Consider the following 22422-nt stretch of genomic DNA (forward strand, 5'->3'; position numbering starts at 1 on the left):
TCCCCCCTCCTGCCCCTGACTGGTGCATATTTTAGTGCATGGTGTTGAGTATAGGCTACTGATGATACAAGCAGGTTTATAATGATGTCTACGCTCATAAGTATTTCTTCCCTGCACTGTGACATAATACACTCTATTAGTGCTATTCCTCTTATTTCACCTTTGGTTAGTTCTCTTTAAATGAAATCTAAATTAAATTAAATTGTATCGGTCGCGTAGACATATTTTGCAGATGTCCAGATTCAGTTCTATTCTGCCCATAGTCCTGGTCTGGACTCAGCTAGCTACTGTTGTCTCTGCTTGAGAGAGTGTATGACCCTGTCACTTGTCCTGTGTGTCACATTTTCTACAGTTTTCTTTTGGGGATGTGTGTGACAGAGCTTGCATGATAAGGAACTGTCCCCTCGACATAGCAAGTTTAATACACTACTAATAATACAGGGTATTTTCTAGGCATGCAAACTACAATGAGCAATTTCTACAGATATTGTATACCAATATGTTGATGATAGCTAAGATGACAAATCTCTTCAATTTAACCCTTCTCCCCCTTCTATAACATTTATTTGCATTTCTCCGAACACTTGTCCCATCAATGTATTTTATTTCACTGTGACATTGTATCATCATATTTATACCATTTGCATAAAGATCCTTTATCATTAGAGAAAAATACTTCTCCTATAGCTGGAATGTCATCTGTTTTCTGTGTGTTCTCATGGGAATAAACCTAGTATGGCCAAAAGCACAGTACAGTATGTTTCTGTTAGAGAACCGTGTGTGTGTGTGTGTGTGTGTGTGTGTGTGTGTGTGTGTGTGTGTGAGCCCACACGTGTGCACATATGTGTGCGTGGCTCCATGTGTGCCTGTTTATGTGGGTGTCTGTGTCCGCCTGTCCGTGCGCGCGCGTCTGTGTGTTTGTTAGTGTGTTAATTTAGTCCTCTGTAAGTTTGTGTGGTTAGGAGTTATTCACCTCACAGAGAGAGAGCTAGTGGAAGTGAGAGTACACAGCACAAGCTGCAGCGTGAGCAAGGCCTGATTTCACCCAAGGCTCGGTAAAACAGTTGTGACTTTTACACATGCTACCTGACAACTGGATTAGAGGTGCATCGAATCATGAGAAACAGACTGAAGCAACCATTTATAATTGGTGTGGAACAATCTCTTCTTGTATGGAAGCTCTGGGCACAAACACACTACCAAGCACAGGCAGCTGGTAGGGAACAATGATACAAACAAGAAATAGAAATCCAAGGCAATGTATGAATTTAATACCGTCTGTACTGTACATACAGCATGCATTGAACCACAATTTCTTGTATGACTGCCAAGAGCTGTGTGGGTGATACTGTTTTTCTGTCCTCATCATTACTGACCAAAAACATTATGTCATAGGGTATCAGGGAAAGGAGCCAAATCTTGGCTATATGATTCCCAGTTTATTCACTGTTGCCTTTCTAAATGATTTCCGATTGAGTAAGAATCCCTGGTAACAGAAATAGCTATACTCACCACCCAGCAGTGTAACACCATCTCTGAGTCAGCTTGTATTAGGAGATTGTTTTCCCCTGAAACAGCCTGCCGAACGATTATGAAGATGTCACAGCTAGTAACAGTGAACAGAGAAACAACCCGCGACAAAAGTCACCGCCATAATCACATTTCTGCTCAGGTTAAAAGCAAACGCTAGGCCAATCAGCTACCATCGATAGCAAACACCCGCATAGAGGATTTTTTTGGCACGTTGGAGCCGTCAAATCAGTGATTAGCTGCTCTTGCAATCATTGTCATGAAGCAACATCCGCCCCACTGGTGTTAGATGTTCAGAAAGAGAAATTGTAGGCTATATAGAAATAATACAGAAATAATAATAATAATAATAATAATAATAATAATAATAATAATAATAATAATGATAAGGATATCTATCATCCTAATCGAGGTGTAGATTGCATCTCATATGCCAGTGTTCCAGTGTTAGAACTTGTAAACAAGGCTGCATGGGATTTCTCGTAATGCGACTCCATGCAGCCAAAGGCAATGTCCGCTTTAAGTATAATGCCAGGAGCCGCTTGTGGATTTTACAGCTCTAACGCAGTTCTACCTCGGACACCGCCAAAAATACCGCTATGCGGATGTCGGCTAAAGCGGATTTGACTGAATAGACCCTTAATCTTAAGCGTGAGTTTGAGTTTGGAAACATGCAGTTTTGATTAAATCTTGGGTCCCATAGAAATGCATGACAGTTCATTGCCAATGATGTTCATGGATTGGGCTTTTACTTAATTCAGAACCTTGCATTTCAAATATCTGCTGGCCTCCAATATGACTTTGAATAAATGAAATTATGACAGAAACAAAGGTTAATTACTGTTTATATGAAACTGTGTGTGTGTGTGTGTTTGTGTGTGTGTGTGTGTGTGTGTGTGTGTGTGTGTGTGTGTGTGTGTGTGTGTGTGTGTGTGTGTGTTTGTACATGTTTTCCTACATTATCAGGACCACAATGTCCTGACAAGTCACCAGAATGTCTTGACAAGGTGAAAACAAGAACATTTTTGAAATGTCAGGACTTTTTTAAGGGTTAGGTTTAGGGTTTGGGGTTAAGGTTAGGGTTAGGGTTAGGAGTTAGGTTTACGTTTAGGTTTAGTTTTAGGGGTTTGGGGCTAAGGTTAGAGTTATGGTTAGGGTTGGGGTTAGGGAAAATAGGATTTTGAATGGGAATACATTTTTACTTGCCAAAAAGTCCTGAAAATTCATGAGTTTGTGTGTGTGCGTGTGTGTGCGCGTGTGTGTGTGTGTGCCTGCGTGTGTGTGTGCTTGTGGGCACACACTGTAGAAACAAGGTGAAACCCTCTAGGACTGATGAATGTACCTATACAGTACAGTTAGTATACCTGGACTAAGGGGCTATTGTTCTTACCAGGGCCATCCATGGCAATGCAGGTTCTGTCACCTTTCAATAATAAAGGCTCGTTAAAAATATAAGTTCAGCATCCATTAACAAACATGTAAACAGAACAGAACATCCCGTTTAAGCAAGAGAAATTAACTTAGGGAAAAGCAAGTGGGAGGAATGGAGTGGGCCGACGCTATATCTGACCCCACTGAACAACACCCACGCACTACTGAACACACACACACACTCCACTTTTAGAGATAGCCTGAACCTGTAATTATATTCATTTTGAATGGGTAGACATACTGTCTTGTGTTATTTTTCTCTGAACTAAATATCTACAGTCATCCACAAAACCTCCTACAATGAGGCTTGTTTTATTTTGACCAAAACCAGAGAGAAGAGCATCACAAAGCTTAATTCGCTTTAGGTCACTGTGTCTACCCATAGCAATCCGATCATTCCCTTCCTCCAACCTCCCTCCCATACCTGGCTGGTGCAAAGGCTGTGTAGATGTCATGTGAATGTGTTTGATGTCCCTCTTTGAGCCCCTGGTTTCAATGTTCTCTTCCAAGTGTTTACATTTACATTTTTACATTTTTAGTCATTTAGCAGACACTCTTATCCAGAGCGACTTACAGTTATACATACTGGCCCCCCGTGGGAATCATTTTACATTTACATTTTAGTCATTTAGCAGACGCTCTTATCCAGAGCGACTTACAGTTAGTGAGTACATACATATTTGTATTTATTTTTCATACTGGCCCCCCGCGGGAATCGAACCCACAACCCTGGCGTTGCAAACACCATGCTCTACCAACATCCCTGCCGGCCATTCCCTCCCCTACCCTGGACGACGCTGGGCCAATTGTGCGCCGCCCCATGGGTCTCCCGGTCACAGCCGGCTACGACAGAGCCTGGATTGTGCACCACCAGTGCACCACCAGTGGATGTGATTATCTCTCCATCATACAGGCCTTTGACTTCACCCAGGGGCCAGGGAGGCGAGAGAGAGGCTGGGTCTGACTCTTTGATGCTTCAGGGCGATGGGCTTTGATGGGATGTCACAGCCCCCTTCTCCTAGCAGTGGGAACCATCTCCTACAGAGCTGTTGTGAGGCTTGGGTCACCTGCTGTGCTACATGACTGTATATCCCCAGGAACAAGATCATATTTGGAACTACAAGCTCTACAGTCAACCCACAGGTAGGGATATCGGCCACTGAGGTAAAAGGCAATGTGAGATGATGTTTTTAATGTGAGAAGGACTTCTTGATCTGTTTCGGTGGGGATAGAATCCTCATGGCAGGGTTGAAATCTTCTTGGGGCTGGTGGTGTATCATTTTCTGACTCAGACTTGAGAATTAGATGCATTTTCGCAGAGGGAAGAAATGTAATATAAACAGCTTTTTCAGTACTTCTCTGAGCATGAGCTCAAACTCTGAAAGACAGATCATGAGCTTATTTAGATTAACCTTCAGCTTGGAACATTATTGATGTGGTGGGGAGGTACAGTAGCTAGGCATTATTAACTACACTAGAAAAGATGTGAGGTGCTTATGGGTAGTGAAATGTGTCCCTTTCTGCCTGGAACACAAATAGTTACATTTTGAATCATAATGTATGTAGTTTATGTCTGCAGAGTTTGAGTGATGCTTTCACTGGCAACTGACAATTTTTGTTTGTTAGACAGGAAACAATAAAGGGCCGTCTGCTAGTACATTCTGTCTTGGAGCTTTTCAGTCTCATAACATGCAGTTAAGGGAAAGGGCATCCAGATGGTTATTGGAGAAAAGACTACATCTCCCTAATGATTTGGACATCTTTAGTGAAGGAACATTCAAATGAGGATGATGCAAAAAATTGAAAAGTATACTTTAAAAACGTGTCCACTTCCTGATGAACTTGAAGTCGAAGGACTAGTTCAGCTACACTTTTGATTTGCATTAAAACTATGGTAAATAAAACAGGAGCTGCTGTTTCTTTCCAGTTTTGATTTGTGTACATTCGTAGTTGTGTAGAATCAGTGGAGATTTTAGCATGTAAATCTTGGTGGGGCAAATCCAAAAAAAATGTGGAATGCATGCCAGCAAAGCCACTACACAACACAACACTAAACAATACATTAATTGCACTATAACGGTGACAAACGGTGCCCACAAACAGTTAGGGCCTACATAAAGCTGTCCCAACAGCAGAGTCCCAACAGCAGTCCCAACACCTTACCACTGCTACACCTGTCTATCAGTGGAGCCTTGTCTGGCAGCGAAACAGTTCATTCAGCCTTATTTACTGCCTTTTAAAAAAACATAGCAGATATGACTGACTTGCTTAAACAAATGTGGTTTCTACTGACAATTGAGATGTACAAACTATGGCATAAGGGGACGACAAGCGGATAAGAGGCAATCCGTAATTTCGATTAAGACATTAATGAGCGAGCTTGTCATGGTTTCGGCCGAGGCTGCCTCTCTTCCTTGTTCGGGCAGGCTTCGGCGTTCGTTGTCTCCGGAATACTAGCTGCCACCGTTGTATGTTTCATGTTCGTTTGCTTTTGTCTGTTTGTTGTGACACCTGTTCTCGTTTAGTGTAATTAGTGTCCTATAAGTTTCTCGTTGTGTTTGTCTAGTGTTGTGTCTGTGATTGATTTATTTCTGTCGTGTGTTGTGCTTGTATATTGCTTATTCGCTCGGTTGAGCTTTACTCCACTGTGTTGGAGCGTTTACGCACATGTTTAGTGCGCCTTTTGTTTTTGTCGCCTTCGTGCGTAGTTTCGCCTTCGGGCAAGTTTGTTCGTATTTTCCTTGTTGGAAATTGAACTAAAGTATTTTGGACTATACTTCGGTGTCCTGCGCTTGATTCCACCACTACACCCACCTACAGCATTCTTGACAGAATCACACACCTTCAAGAATGGAATCAGCAGGAGCCGCAGCAGCCCAGGCGACGCTGGAGGACAAGGTCCGTGAACAGAGTGACCAGATCCTGCATATGGGGTCCGCACTGCAGGAGGTGATCACCACCATCCGAGGCTGGGGGACTCCTCCACCGCCATCCTCCCTGCCAGCACCATCGGCCAGTCAGCCCATTCCCGCTCCGGAACCCCGAGGAGTTCGACTCTCGCTCCCGAGGGCCTACGATGGGACCGCGGCCGGGTGTCAGGGATTCCTTCTCCAGGTGGAGCTGTACCTGGCCACCGTGCACCCGGCGCCCTCGGGACATGAGAGCGTGTCCGCCCTGATCTCCTGCCTTTCCGGGAAGGCGTTGGAATGGGCCAACGCGGAGTGGAGGAGGATCGACGCGGACACCATCACCTACGACGAGTTCTACCGCCGCTTCAGGGCTGTGTTTGACCATCCCCCGGAGGGGAAAGCGGCGGGGGAGCGTCTGGTCTTCCTCCGGCAGGGGAAGAGGAGTGCCCAGGAGTTCGCCCTAGAATTCCGTACTCTAGCGGCAGATGCAGGGTGGAATGAGCGGGCTCTCATCGATCACTACAGATGTAGTCTACGCGAGGACGTCCGTCGGGAGCTGGCCTGTAGGGACACCAGCCTCTCGTTCGACCATTTGGTCGACATGTCCATCAGGCTGGATAACCTGCTAGCTACCCGCGGACGTTCCGAGGGGGGTCCGTCCATTTCACCCTCCAGCGCCTCCGAGCCGTGCCCCATGGAGCTCGGGGGCGCTGGCGCTAGAGAGAGGAGGGGTCGGCTTACGAGGGGGTCCATCTCCTGCACCAACTGTGGTCGGGGAGGACACACCGCGGCTAGGTGCTGGGGATGGCCTCCTAGGGGAGAGGACGACAGGTCCCGCACTGGGGATTCCTTCCAGGTGAGTAGGCGCCCCACTCACCCAGAGCTCTCTGTTGCACATTTCTGTATACCTGTGCGTTTTCCACAGGTAGCACCTCATTCCCAGCATAAGGCGCTGGTAGATTCAGGCGCGGCTGGGAATTTTGTTGATAAGAAGTTTTGTTTAGCCTTAGGGATTCCCCTTCTTCCTGTTGATGTCCCTTTCCCCGTTCATGCCCTAGATAGCCGTCCGTTGGGTGCGGGCTTGATCAGGGAGGTCACTGCGCCACTTAGGATGTGTGCGCAGGGGGGTCATCAGGAGATGATTCAGCTATTTCTGATTGACTCGCCTGCGTATCCGGTGGTGCTGGGCATGCCCTGGTTGAGTACCCATAACCCATCTATTTCGTGGCAGGAGAGGGCTCTGATGGAGTGGTCTGCCCAGTGTGTGGGTCGATGTTTGGGCGTTTCCGTAGGGGCTACCTCGGTGGAGAGTCCAAACCAGGTGCCCGCATTGCACATTCCCCCTGAGTATGGGGATTTGGCTATTGCGTTTAGTAAGTCGAGGGCGACGCGGTTGCCGCCCCATAGGCAGGGAGATTGTGCGATAGACCTCCAGGCAGGAGCTGCGCTCCCACGGAGCCATGTGTATCCTCTGTCTCAGGAGGAGAAGAAAGCTATGGAGACTTACATAGACGAATCTCTGAGACAAGGATACATACGGCCTTCCACTTCCCCTGCGTCCTCGAGTTTCTTTTTTGTGAAGAAAAAGGATGGTGGTTTACGCCCGTGCATCGATTACCGTGGTCTCAATCAGATCACGGTGAAGTACAGTTATCCACTCCCGCTGATTGCGACCATGACTGAGTCATTGCATGGGGCGCGTTTCTTCACTAAATTAGATCTCAGGAGCGCGTACAACTTGGTGCGCATCAGGGAGGGCGATGAATGGAAGACAGCCTTTAGTACCACCTCGGGCCATTACGAGTATCTTGTCATGCCATACGGGTTGATGAACGCTCCGTCAGTTTTCCAATCATTCGTGGATGAGATCTTCAGGGACATGCAGGGGCAGGGGGTGGTTGTGTACATAGATGACATTCTCGTGTACTCGCCTACCCGTGTCGAGCATGTGGCCCTGGTGCGCAGAGTGTTGCGGAGGCTGGTGGAGCACGACCTGTATGTTAAGGCAGAGAAGTGTCTGTTTTTCCAGGAGTCGGTCTCCTTTTTGGGGTATCAGTTGTCTGCGTCAGGGGTGAAGATGGAGGTAGACCGGGTGTCAGCCGTGCGTAATTGGCAAACACCAACCACTGTGAAGGAGGTGCAGCAGTTTTTGGGGTTTGCGAATTACTACCGGAGGTTTATCCGGGGTTTTGGACAGGTGGCAGCTCCCATCACGTCTCTTTTGAAGGGGGGTCCGGTGCGTCTGCAGTGGTCTGCCGAGGCGGACAGGGCGTTTGGGAGGCTGAAGGACCTGTTTACCTCGGCCCCGGTGCTGGCGCATCCGGATCCCTCTTTGCCATTTCAGGTAGAGGTGGACGCGTCTGAGGCCGGTATAGGAGCCGTGCTTTCACAACGGTCAGGCGCGCCACCTAAACTCCGCCCCTGTGCTTTTTATTCCAAGAAGCTCAGTCCGGCGGAGCGAAACTATGACGTAGGGGACAGGGAGCTGTTAGCCGTGGTACAGGCCCTAAAGGTGTGGAGGCACTGGCTTGAGGGGGCTCAACACCCTTTCCTCATTTTGACGGACCACCGTAACCTGGAGTACATCCGGGCAGCGAGGAGGCTGAACCCTCGCCAGGCAAGATGGAATATGTTTTTGACCCGGTTTACATTTAAGATCACGTACATCCCTGGGTCACAGAATGGTAAGGCAGATGCACTGTCTCGGCGGTATGACACGGAGGAGAGGTCCGTGGAGCCCACTCCCATACTGCCGGAGTTGTGTCTGGTGGCACCGGTAGTGTGGGAGGTCGATGCTGAGCTCGAGCGGGCGTTACGCACCGACCCTAGTCCACCGCAATGCCCGGAGGGTCGGAAGTACGTTCCGCTCGAGGTTCGGGATCGATTGATCTATTGGGCTCACACGTCACCCTCCTCTGGACACCCTGGTATCGGCCGGACAGTGCACTGTCTTAGTGCCAAGTACTGGTGGCCCACGTTGGCAAGGGATGTGAGGGTTTATGTTTCCTCCTGCTCGGTGTGCGCCCAGTGTAAGGCGCCTAGACATCTGCCTAGGGGTAAGTTACTACCCCTGCCCGTTCCACAACGACCATGGTCTCACCTCTCGGTGGATTTCCTTACTGACCTTCCTCCTTCACAGGGGAATACCACTATACTGGTCGTTGTGGACCGGTTTTCTAAGGCCTGTCGTTTGCTCCCCATGCCGGGCCTTCCTACCGCCCTGCAAACTGCCGAAGCACTATTCACCCATGTGTTCCGGCACTACGGGGTACCCGAGGATATTGTGTCTGATCGAGGTCCCCAATTTACCTCCAGGGTCTGGAGAGCCTTTATGGAGCGGTTGGGGGTCTCGGTGAGCCTCACCTCGGGTTACCACCCGGAGAGTAATGGGCAGGTGGAACGCGTGAACCAGGATGTGGGTAGGTTTCTTAGAACATACTGCCAGGACCGGCCGGAGGAGTGGGCAAGGTACGTTCCCTGGGCCGAGATGGCCCAGAATTCCCTACGCCATTCCTCCACTAACCTAACCCCTTTCCAATGTGTGTTAGGTTACCAGCCGGTTCTGGCACCTTGGCAGCAGAGCCAGATCGAGGCTCCTGCGGTGGATGAGTGGGCGCGGCGCTCGGAGGAGACATGGAACGCTGCACACGTCCACCTGCAGCGGGCCCTCCGACGTCATAAGGCGAGCGCCGATCTCCACCGCAGTGAGGGACCGGTGTACGCACCTGGTGATCGAGTCTGGCTCTCTACCAGAAACCTGCCCCTCCGCCTGCCCTGTCGGAAACTGGGTCGGCGGTTTGTAGGGCCATTTAAAGTCCTGAGAAGGTTGAACGAGGTGTGTTACAAATTACAACTACCTGTTGAATATAAAAGTATTAACCCCTCGTTCCATGTGTCCCTTCTCAGGCCGGTGGTAGCTGGCCCACTCCAAGAAAATGAGATCAGGGAGACTCCTCCGCCCCCATTGGACATCGAGGGGGCACCGGCGTACTCCGTGAGGTCCATCTTGGATTCGAGACGTCGGATGGGGGGTCTCCAATATCTAGTGGAGTGGGAGGGGTACGGTCCGGAGGAACGGTGCTGGGTGCCGAGGAGAGACATTTTGGACCCGTCTCTCCTGACGGAATTCCATCGTGGGCACCCGACGCACCCTGCTCCGCGTCCTCCAGGTCGTCCCCGAGGCCGGAGTCGGCGCACGTCTGGAGCCGCGCGTCAAGGTGGGGGTACTGTCACGGTTTCGGCCGAGGCTGCCTCTCTTCCTTGTTCGGGCAGGCTTCGGCGTTCGTTGTCTCCGGAATACTAGCTGCCACCGTTGTATGTTTCATGTTCGTTTGCTTTTGTCTGTTTGTTGTGACACCTGTTCTCGTTTAGCGTAATTAGTGTCCTATAAGTTTCTCGTTGTGTTTGTCTAGTGTTGTGTCTGTGATTGATTTATTTCTGTCGTGTGTTGTGCTTGTATATTGCTTATTCGCTCGGTTGAGCTTTACTCCACTGTGTTGGAGCGTTTACGCACATGTTTAGTGCGCCTTTTGTTTTTGTCGCCTTCGTGCGTAGTTTCGCCTTCGGGCAAGTTTGTTCGTATTTTCCTTGTTGGAAATTGAACTAAAGTCTTTTGGACTATACTTCGGTGTCCTGCGCTTGATTCCACCACTACACCCACCTACAGCATTCTTGACAGAGCTAGGACGGATGTAGTCAATATAACTATTTCTTTAGCACTTTTGAAATGTACAGCGACAGAATTCAGAATATGGGCCGTAGGATAAATAAAGGGGGCATATCAGCAGACAATGAAAGCTCTTACAATATTTAATGATTACATTTTTCTAAAACAGGTTATAGGCTACATGTGCACCACAAAGTCAGAACTGTAGGCGAAATTAAGATGGGAAAATATACCAAATTATTAGGGTGAGGCACACATACACTTAGTATTACTTTCTTAGCTACAGTATACATATCTCCCTGGCATATTACATAATTTATGCAGCAGCATACAATACATTTTTGGACTCACCTTGTTGTGCTGTGCTCACTTGAACAGGAAGGTGGCGCAGCGGTCCTTCGTGGGCAAATTTTGTCATCAAAGTCTGGCATTCTCTGGATTTATGGTGCTTTCTGTGGTGGGAACTCGGAAAAAAACAAGGATGAATCATGATGACGTCAGTGATCTTCAGGTCATAGCTCTAGAAAGAGGCCCTAGTTCCGGATTTACAATTCCAAGTTGGATGACCGTTCAAAGCGTATATTCCCAGTCGGAGCTCATTTTTTCCCGAGTTCCCAGTTGTCTTGAACTCACTGCAGTTAAGTTTTCGCAGTTCTGAGTTAACAGTTGTTTTGAGCGCGGCACAAATCATGCTTCATTGACAGCATGGCCAATGTTGAATGTTTATCATTTAAAATTTGGTCCCAGATTTGGGACCACACAGCCAGGCTAGTGATTGCTTTGCAATGCTTGCAGTTAGCCACTGATTCCTTCCAAACCACTCATTGTTGAATTTGCGATTTCCAACTTGTTGTGTAATGTTTATGTCCAATGGCCGATGAGCATCGATACGTTTTATCTATAATTTCTCTTCATTATTTCTCTTCATATGACAAGGATTAAAAAGGATTTGCCAGTAGATTGTCAACTTGATTCATGATGATGACTGCTAACTAAGATTTTGAAAGTATGATGTTGACATGATCAGTCCAATCAAAGCTATTGTAGATATAACGTGATTTGACGTCATTTTATCTGTGGCCAATGACCTTGAGCCTTCTTGGATGGGTACTTCTAATGTAACTCTATGGCAGCACCCAAGAGGCTTGAATTTTCTAGCTCTACCCTTAGGCTTGGCGGTGACGTAGTGTCCCCATGAGTGACAGAACACTGAGCCAATCACGGCGCAACTAGAGAACATTACCAACACCTACGCTCCGTATTTTCCGCTGGCTGCCCCTCCACCACAGAAAGCACTGAGCTAGGCTGAAACATCTGCATTTTGGAGCTGCCTTACTAAAGAAAGCAAAAAAGAGACCATGTTTGTATGCGGCTTTATTAACTCAATGATTTTTTTTAAAACATTGTTTGCAAACTGATATGTGACACGTATTAATGCCAAAATAACATGCAAAACAGGCAACCCCCCCAAAAAAATGACGGGTTGCCACTGTGTAGAACTATGTTGAATATAATAATAAACTACATTCATCAATCTGACTCCAATGAATAAATGCAACAGGCCCTGTGCGTCTCTGGAGGATCTAATCAAGGTAGCGAGCCTCTCATCACCTCTCAGTATGACTATAATGAACATGTGTCTAACTTGCACTTATGCAATTATTAAGAAGCAAGATACAAATAGCTAATCCTGGCAACCAATGTTCTAGCATTAATTTATTGAGTCAAGTAGACCAGGGATATCAAGGTGGAACCCAAGTCTACTGTATACTATGTGTAGTGTAAATAATATTTACCAATAGACCTACTAAATTCTGAACGTATAGTCAATCATAAAATTATTCTGTAAAACGAGGAATGCATTTACTCAATTCAACTAATAGGATTTATTAGACATGAAATAATTAACACTCAAACAATTACAGTGTACATCAAATACATGATACATTACAGAATACCCAGAGTAAATAAGACTTGATGTGGTTACACGTGTCTTCAGTTCAGAATAATCTCTAAGAGAAAAAACGATGTGCGTCTGATACACACAGGAGCTTGGAAGCAAGTTCTCCAAGTATGAGCGAATTCACTGCCCTTTTAACCAAATTCAAGCAGAAACTCACGCTCAACCTGAATTAACATTTCTTTGCACTTTGCTAGTTAAAACAAAAGGCAGAAACAACACACTCAGATTCTAATCAAATCAACTCAATTTAAATGATAGGAGTGCACTCCCGTGTCGCTACCTCTTTTGAACTATCTGCCATCCGACGAACAGAATAACACAGTTTTTCTGTAGCTCTTTATGAACTCTTGAAGCAAACCAAACATAACAATTTAATTCACACAGTAACACTCATTTAGTCGATTAAAGTTTTCATCAGTCTTCACACCTCTCCCCCTGGCGTCAGTGACCCCAGGACATCTGTGGAAACATCTCTTCCCCGGAGATTTCAATGGCTAAAGTGTGCAAATATACAGCCATCCATCCAAACAATGTATTGAGTCCTCATGCTGTGCTCCCACGCGAACCAGTTGCTAGTCGCGAGTATCACCTTCTCTAATTTTTCCACTACACATTTGGAATGATGTATGTGATAGACTTCTCTTATTTTCTTCATAGGAGGCCTCTGGTGATTCAAGAGGGAGTGTTCTGTTCAAAGTGAGAAAACCTACATCAATGGTACTGGTAAATCAATAGGCCCAAACAATGGCTCCAATTAGAGGCCTCAGTTATTTGTGTCTTGAAGCTCTATCTTCAAAATATACTTTGTGGTAACAAAGTTCTAAGCTTCTGCAGGGCTTGACTCTGCGCCGAGACAGTTTTCTATTCCGACATTAAAACTCTACAACCAGTTGGGATGCAACCTCCTTGTTCAGCCAAATCTGATAAACAGACTTCAAAAGGCAGACAAATGGTTCTGGGCTATTTAAGATTTGATTCAGAAACATCAAAACACGTACCATAGTATACAGTAGGACTGAGTCAGTAGTTATACCTGTAGTAAGGCCTCTACAGTAGAATAGTGTCCACTGTGTCCAAAAATGTTGTGATTAACTATCTGCAAAGAACACTTGAATAACTTGCTGACAAAATATCAACTTGGCACAGACGTCAATTCAGCATCTATTCCACGTGGTTCAATGTCATTTCATTGAAATGACGTGGAAACAACGTTGATTCAACCAGTGTGTGCCCAGTGGGTATGCCCTGAGGTACCATTTTCATGGACAGTTTTAATTGTAAAATAATATGTACTGCCTACTTTGCAATGTGCTACTTATTGGTATTGAATAACTGCAGGGACCAAATGAGATTTGAGTATACGAGCCACATTTTTATTTACGCTATTATTTGTTTACTAGTGTTCACTCACTGTTCTTCACCTTGACTATGTGTTCCCCACTTCCACCTACACACTAAACCACAAGAGGTATACTGTCCTCACTCTCACTACAGTCATGACGCATCGCTGGATGACTAAAGTGTTTTTCCTCCAACTGACTCACTTACACGCCACACTACTGCAGGAGTTTAACAGTGTTCACTTTTCTGCTCACTCGTACAAAATGACACCTACCGTCCCTCATAAATAGAATATATTTCATTTAAACTACAACATTAAGCTTGATATATTCCGCAAAAGGCAAAAACCACCCCATTAGTTATTTTATTAAGCGGAATATATTTTCTTCTTGCGCCGCTGTATTGGGGCACATAGACATACTGCTGTGTCGTCTCTTCACTTTTAGGGTTACAAATATTCTGGACTGGTTCGCGGACTCTGACTATTCCAGGACTAAAATTGGCCCTTTATGTTCAATGGAGTTTCATACCATTATTACATAGTTGCAGGATATCTCGACTTTTGGAACATTTGGTAGGTTAGGTCAGGCCAGGGTAAAGGCTACTGTAAATAGACTAAAGCTAGTGTGACCAAGGGGGAAAAACTGTAGTGAAAGTTCAGTGATTACTCATCCGATCCAAATGAAATCCTCAGTGAGTGAACCCTGGCTGACTCCTCTGGCTATAATCCTCTAGCTGTAAGTTACATTTGGATAATAAGGGAAGCACCGGATGACAAGGAACAAATATATAACAACCGGAACCGTCATTTTCCTTAGCCACTGCAATTTATGGATTTACTGTACGCATGTACTGTATTGACTGCGTAGGTGTACTGCCTAGTCCCTTTACGTAAATAGAAGCATGCTGCAAGGTCCCGCTGAATGAGTCATCCTTCAATCGTCAGCAATAGTATAGTACATTGTACTTACACATACAAAGCTAAGATGGAAGAGAAATTGCTCAAAGAATTGTCACTGCTCTATACAACTAAACAAAAGAGGTTGCAAGCCTCAGTCTCAACTACATTGTATTTTTCTCTAACGTGAGTTTCTTCTCCATTGCTGTTCGTCTCAAACAGAGAAAGTACAGGCTTGTGACCTTTCCACAGATTCCCCTGACATCCTCCAGCCTGCAGCCATGGTTCTCAGTCACAGCCTCACTGCAGCATACGTAATGCTTCTCACAGGGTCATATGTTAAGTGACAGAAAACGCCTTGGATTTCATGTCGATAGTTAATGTTTTAGTAGTAATAATGAAACGTTGTACGTGTAAGTGCATCTGTAATTGCGCTGTGCACTGTGATTAGTTTGTCTACCCTTGGGCATTGGATTAAGACTACAGTATATTTAGCCTTTTCGATCATGGTAATGAGCACCTTGCTACTGGAAGGCATTTATGTTAATGATAGCTTCCACTGTTCCTTTCCAAGGCCTGGCTCTGGGGACTATTAAATGTTGAGCCAGGGTGTGGAATTTCTGTTACATTTTCTATGTTTTGTTCTAGATAGTTTAGATCTATGTTGGCCAGGGTGGTTCCCAATCAGAGACAGCTGTAGCTCGTTGTCTCTGATTGGGGACCATACTTAGGCAGCCTTTTGGCATTTTAGTTTTGTGGGATCTTGTTCCGTATGGTTTTGTTGTATTACCTAGGACTTCACGTATTGTTTTGTTGTTTTTGTTCGTGTTGTGTACACTTAACAAAAGTATGTACGCCTATCACGCTGCGCCTTGGTCCGCTTCTCATAACGATCGTGACAGAAGATCCCACCACCAGAGGACCAAGCAGTGTGCCCAGGAGGAGAAGTTGGCGATGTCCCAGGTGGGCGAATGGTGGTCTTGGGAGGACACATTCGCGGGCAGAGGGCCATGGGCAAAAGTAAATGCCCAGGCAGGAGAGGAGAAACGGCGCCAACCGTGCCGACAACGGACAAGCGAGAGGCAACCCCAAGTAATTTTTTGGGGGGGGCACACGGCGTGGACGACGGGGCTGCTGGAGGCAGCTACAGGGCGAATCTGCGGACTAGGAGAGGAGGCCACCAGGTTTGGGGGGCTGGAAGGGTGGTTGGCGGAGCCTAGAGGTAGAGCAGAGCCAACTCCCCGTACTCAGGCTAGGCAGCGTGAGACTGGGCAGGTTCCGTGTTATGCGGAGCCACGTACTGTGCCGCGAGTGTTCCGGCACAGTCCTGTACGTCCTGTGCTAGCACCACGCACGTGTCGTGCTAAGGTGGGCATGCAGCCAGGACGGAGTGTCCCAGCTCAACGCTCGTGGCCTCCAGTACCCCTCCTCGGTCCCGGATATCCTGCGCCAGTGCCACGTGCTGTAGTGCCAGTACGAGTGCACAGCCCTGTACGTCCTGTGCTGATGCCTCACACAGGTTGTGTGGAAATAGGCATTCAGCCAGGACGGGTTGTGTCAGCTCTCCGCTCCAGACCTCCAGTCCGTCTCCACAGCCCGGTCCGGCCTGTTCCTGTCCCTCGCACCAAACCAGTGGTGCGCGTCGCCAGCCCGGTCCGGCCTGTTCCTGTCCCTCTCACCAAGCCTGTGGTGCGCGTCGCCAGCCCGGTCCGGCCTGTTCCTGTCCCTCGCACCAAACCAGTGGTGCGCGTCGCCAGCCTGGTCCGGCCCGTTCCTGCTCCCCGCGCCAAGCCAGTGGTGCGCGTCGCCAGCCCGGTCCGGCCTGTTCCTGTCCCTCGCACCAAACCAGTGGTGCGCGTCGCCAGCCCGGTCCGGCCTGTTCCTGTCCCTCTCACCAAGCCTGTGGTGTGCGTCGCCAGCCCGGTCCGGCCTGTTCCTGTCCCTCGCACCAAACCAGTGGTGCGCGTCGCCAGCCCGGTCCGGCCCGTTCCTGCTCCCCGCGCCAAGCCAGTGGTGCGCGTCGCCAGCCCGGTCCGGCCTGTTCCTGACCCTCGCACCAAGCCTGTGGTGCGCGTCGCCAGCCCGGTCCGGCTTGTTCCTGCTCCCCGCACCAAGCCATAGGTGCGCGTTGCCAGCCCGGTCCGGCCTGTTCCTGCTCCCCGCACCAAGCCAGTGGTGCGCGTCGCCAGCCCGGTCCGGCCTGTTCCTGTCCCTCGCACCAAGCCAGTGGTGCGCGTCGCCAGCCCGGTCCGGCCTGTTCCTGTCCCTCGCACCAAGCCAGTGGTGCACGTCGCCAGCCCGGTCCGGCCTGTTCCTGCTCCCCGCACCAAGCCAGTGGTGCGCGTCGCCAGCCCGGTCCGGCCTGTTCCTGTCCCTCGCACCAAGCCAGTGGTGCGCGTCGCCAGCCCGGTCCGGCCTGTTCCTACTCCCCGCACCAAGCCAGTGGTGCGCGTCGCCAGCCCGGTCCGGCCTGTTCCTGCTCCCCGCTCCAGGCCGGTGGTGCGCGTCGCCAGCCCGGTCCGGCCTGTTCCTGCTCCCCACGCCAGGCCGGTGGTGCGCGTCGCCAGCCCGGTCCGGCCTGTTCCTGCTCCCCGCACCAGGCCGGTGGTGCGCGTCGTCAGCCCGGTCCGGCCCATTCCTGCTCCCCGCACCAAGCCAGTGGTGCGCGTCGTCAGCCCGGTCCGGCCCGTTCCTGCTCCCCGCACCAAGCCAGTGGTGCGCGTCGTCAGTCCGGCACGGTCCGTGCCTGTTCCTGTCCACACCACTCTCTGTCCGGCACCGGTCAGCTGCTCCACACCGGAGCCAGAGCAATCCGCGCCACCGGTGTCCAGTCCAGCTCCGGCCTGCGGGGCCAGACCAGACCAGGGGCGCTACGGGGGGGTAGACAGAGAGTGGTGGTCACGCCCGGAGCCGGATCCGCCTCCGAGGCGGAATGCCCACCCGGCCCCTACCCCGTTGTGTTGGTGTGGTGCGGTCGCAGTCCGCGCCTTTGGGGGGGGGTACTGTCACGCCCTGGCTCTGGGGACTATTAAATGTTGAGCCAGGGTGTGGAATTTCTGTTACATTTTCTATGTTTTGTTCTAGATCGTTTAGATCTATGTTGGCCAGGGTGGTTCCCAATCAGAGACAGCTGTAGCTCGTTGTCTCTGATTGGGGACCATACTTAGGCAGCCTTTTGACATTTTAGTTTTGTGGGATCTTGTTCCGTATGGTTTTGTTGTATTACCTAGGACTTCACGTATCGTTTTGTTGTTTTTGTTCGTGTTGTGTACACTTAATAAAAGTATGTACGCCTATCACGCTGCGCCTTGGTCCGCTTCTCATAACGATCATGACAGCCACAGTCTTATCCCCACATCCACTTCACTTTACCTTTAGCTTCCCGTTGTGTTGTGATCCTATTGTTTAGCCTAACCGCTCTAGGATCAGACAACATTGGACGCCTGATTAACATGGACTTCGGTTTGAAAGTTAAGCTCTGTCAACACATAGTGCTATAGCATCGTCTAATTGAAACCCAGGCCTCTCTGGAGACATAAAGCGAGTTACTTGCATTGTGCTCCATGAGGAAGACAGAGGCAGACCCTCTTGGGATGTTTTGGTACTGCACTGTTCTTGCTGTCAATCAATCAATCAATCAATTTTATTTTATATAGCCCTTCTTACATCAGCTAATATCTCGAAGTGCTGTACAGAAACCCAGCCTAAAACCCCAAAACAGCTAGTAATGCAGGTGTAGAAGCACGGTGGCTAGGAAAAACTCCCTAGAAAGGCGAAAACCTAGGAAGAAACCTAGAGAGGAACCAGGCTATGAGGGGTGGCCAGTCCTCTTCTGGCTGTGCCGGGTGGAGATTATAACAGAACCATGCCAAGATGTTCAAAAATGTTCATAAGTGACAAGCATGGTCAAATAATAATCAGGAATAAATCTCAGTTGGCTTTTCATAGCCGATCATTAAGAGTTGAAAACAGCAGGTCTGGGACAGGTAGGGGTTCCATAACCGCAGGCAGAACAGTTGAAACTGGAATAGCAGCAAGGCCAGGCGAACTGGGGACAGCAAGGAGTCACCACGGCCGGTAGTCCCGACGTATGGTCCTAGGGCTCAGGTCTCTCAGTTGGCTTTTCATAGCCGATCATTAAGAGTTGAAAACAGCAGGTCTGGGACAGGTAGGGGTTTCGTAGCCGCAGGCAGAACAGTTGAAACTGGAATAGCAGCAAGGCCAGGCGGACTGGGGACAGCAAGGTGTCATCATGCCCGGTAGTCCTGACGTATGGTCCTAGGGCTCAGGTTCTCAGAGAGAAAGAGAGAACGAGAGAATTAGAGAGAGCATACTTAAATTCACACAGGACACCGGATAAGACAGGAGAAGTACTCCAGGTATAACCAACTAACCCCAGCCCCCCGACACATAAACTACTGCAGCATAAATACTGGAGGCTGAGACAGGAGCGGTCCGGAGACACTGTGGCCCCATCCGAAGAAACCCCCGGACAGGGCCAAACAGGAAGGATATAACCCCACCCACTCCGCCAAAGCACAGCCCCCGCACCACTAGAGGGATATCCCCAACCACCAACTTACAATCCTGAGACAAGGCCGAGTATAGCCCACAGAGGTCTCCACCACAGCACAAACCAAGGGGGGGGCGCCAACCCAGACAGGAAGATCACGTCAGTAACTCAACCCACTCAAGTGACGCACCCCTCCCAGGGACGGCATGAAAGAGCACCAGCAAGCCAGTGACTCAGCCCCTGCAACAGGGTTAGAGGCAGAGAACCCCAGTGGAGAGGGGAACCGGCCTGGCAGAGACAGCAAGGGCTGTTCGTTGCTCCAGCCTTTCCGTTCACCTTCACACTCCTGGGCCAGACTACACTCAATCATATGACCTACTGAAGAGATAAGTCTTCAGTAAAGACTTAAAGGTTGAGACCGAGTCTGCGTCTCTCACATGGGTAGGCAGACTGTTCCATAAAAATGGAGATCTATAGGAGAAAGCCCTGCCTCCCGCTGTTTGCTTAGAAATTCTAGGGACAATTAGGAGGCCTGCGTCTTGTGACCGTAGCGTACGTATTGGTATGTACGGCAGGACCAACTCGGAAAGATAGGTAGGAGCAAGCCCATGTAACGCTTTATAGGTTAACAGTAAAACCTTGAAATCAGCCCTTGCCTTAACAGGAAGCCAGTGTAGGGAAGCTAGCACTGGAGTAATATGATCAAATTTCTTGGTTCTAGTCAGGATTCTAGCAGCCGTATTTAGCACTAACTGAAGTTTATTTAGTGCTTTATCCGGGTAGCCGGAAAATAGAGCATTGCAGTAGTCTAACCTAGAAGTAACAAATGCATGGATTAATTTTTCTGCATCATTTTTGGACAGAAAATTTCTGATTTTTGCAATGTTACGTAGATGGAAAAAAGCTGTCCTTGAAACAGTCTTGATATGTTCGTCAAAAGAGAGATCAGGGTCAAGAGTAACGCCGAGGTCCTTCACAGTTTTATTTGAGACGACTTTACAACCATCAAGATGAATTGTCAGATTTAACAGAAGATCTCTTTGTTTCTTGGGACCTAGAACAAGCATCTCTGTTTTGTCCGAGTTTAAAAGTAAAAAGTTTTCAGCCATCCACTTCCTTATGTCTGAAACACAGGCTTCTAGCGAGGGCAATTTTGGGGCTTCACCATGTTTCATTGAAATGTACAGCTGTGTGTCATCCGCATAGCAGTGAAAGTTAACATTATGTTTTCGAATAACATCCCCAAGAGGTAAAATATATAGTGAAAACAATAGTGGTCCTAAAACGGAACCTTGAGGAACACCGAAATGTACAGTTGATTTGTCGGAGGACAGACCATTCACAGAGACAAACTGATATCTTTCCGACAGGTAGGATCTAAACCAGGCCAGAACTTGTCCGTGTAGACCAATTTGGGTTTCCAGTCTCTCCAAAAGAATGTGGTGATCGATGGTGTCAAAGGCAGCACTAAGGTCTAGTAGCACGAGGACAGATGCAGAGCCTCGGTCTGACGCCATTAAAAGGTCATTTACCACCTTCACAAGTGCAGTCTCAGTGCTATGATGGGGTCTAAAACCAGACTGAAGCATTTCGTATACATTGTTTGTCTTCAGAAAGGCAGTGAGTTGCTGCGCAACAGCTTTTTCTAAAATTTTTGAGAGGAATGGAAGATTCGATATAGGCCGATAGTTTTTTATATTTTCCGGGTCAAGGTTTGGCTTTTTCAAGAGAGGCTTTATCACTGCCACTTTTAGTGAGTTTGGTACACATCCGGTGGATAGAGAGCTGTTTATTATGTTCAACATAGGAGGGCCAAGCACAGGAAGCAGCTCCTTCAGCAGTTTAGTAGGAATAGGATCCAGTATGCAGCTTGAAGGTTTAGAGGCCATGATTATTTTCATCATTGTGTCAAGAGATATAGTACTAAAACACTTAAGTGTCTCTCCCGATCCCAGGCCCTCGCAGAGCTGTGCAGATCCAGGACAGCTAAGCCCTGGAGGAATACGCAGATTCAAAGAGGAGTCCGTAATTTGCTTTCTAATGGTCATGATCTTTTCCTCAAAGAAGTTCATGAATTTATCACTGCTAAAGTGAAAGCCATCCTCTCTTGGGGAATGCTGCTTTTTAGTTAGCTTTGCAACAGTATCAAAAAGAAATTTTGGATTGTTCTTATTTTCCTCGATTAAGTTGGAAAAGTAGGATGATCGAGCAGCAGTGAGGGCTCTTCGGTACTGCACGGTACTGTCTTTCCAAGCTAGTCGGAAGACTTCCAGTTTGGTGTGGCGCCATTTCCGTTCCAATTTCCTGGAAGCTTGCTTCAAAGCTCGGGTATTTTCTGTATACCAGGGAGCTAGTTTCTTATGACAAATGTTTTTCGTTTTTAGGGGTGCAACTGCATCTAGGGTATTGCGCAAGGTTAAATTGAGTTCCTCAGTTAAGTGGTTAACTGATTTTTGTCCTCTGACGTCCTTGGGTAGGCAGAAGGAGTCTGGAAGGGCATCAATGAATTTTTGTGTTGTTTGAGAATTTATAGCACGACTTTTGATGCTCCTTGGTTGGGGTCTGAGCAGATTATTTGTTGCGATTGCAAATGTAATAAAATGGTGGTCCGATAGTCCAGGATTTTGTGGAAAAACATTAAGATCTACAACATTTATTCCATGGGACAAAACTAGGTCCAGAGTATGACTGTGGCAGTGAGTAGGTCCAGAGACATGTTGGACAAAACCCACTGAGTCGATAATGGCTCCGAAAGACTTTTGGAGTGGGTCTGTGGACTTCTCCATGTGAATATTAAAATCACCAAAAATTAGAATATGATCTGCTATGACTACAAGGTCTGATAGGAATTCAGGAAACTCAGAGAGGAACGCTGTATATGGCCCAGGAGGCCTGTAAACAGTAGCTATAAAAAGTGATTGAGTAGGCTGCATAGATTTCATGACTAGAAGCTCAAAAGATGAAAACGCCATTTTTTTTTTTGTAAATTGAAATTTGCTATCGTAAATGTTAGCAACACCTCCGCCTTTGCGGGATGCACGGGGAATATGGTCACTAGTGTAACCAGGAGGTGAGGCCTCATTTAACACAGCAAATTCATCAGGCTTAAGCCATGTTTCAGTCAGGCCAATCACATCAAGATTATGATCAGTGATTAGTTCATTGACTATG

Source organism: Coregonus lavaretus (genome assembly GCF_964263955.1).
Source record: "Coregonus lavaretus genome assembly, chromosome: 30".
Lineage (NCBI taxonomy): Eukaryota > Metazoa > Chordata > Actinopteri > Salmoniformes > Salmonidae > Coregonus > Coregonus lavaretus.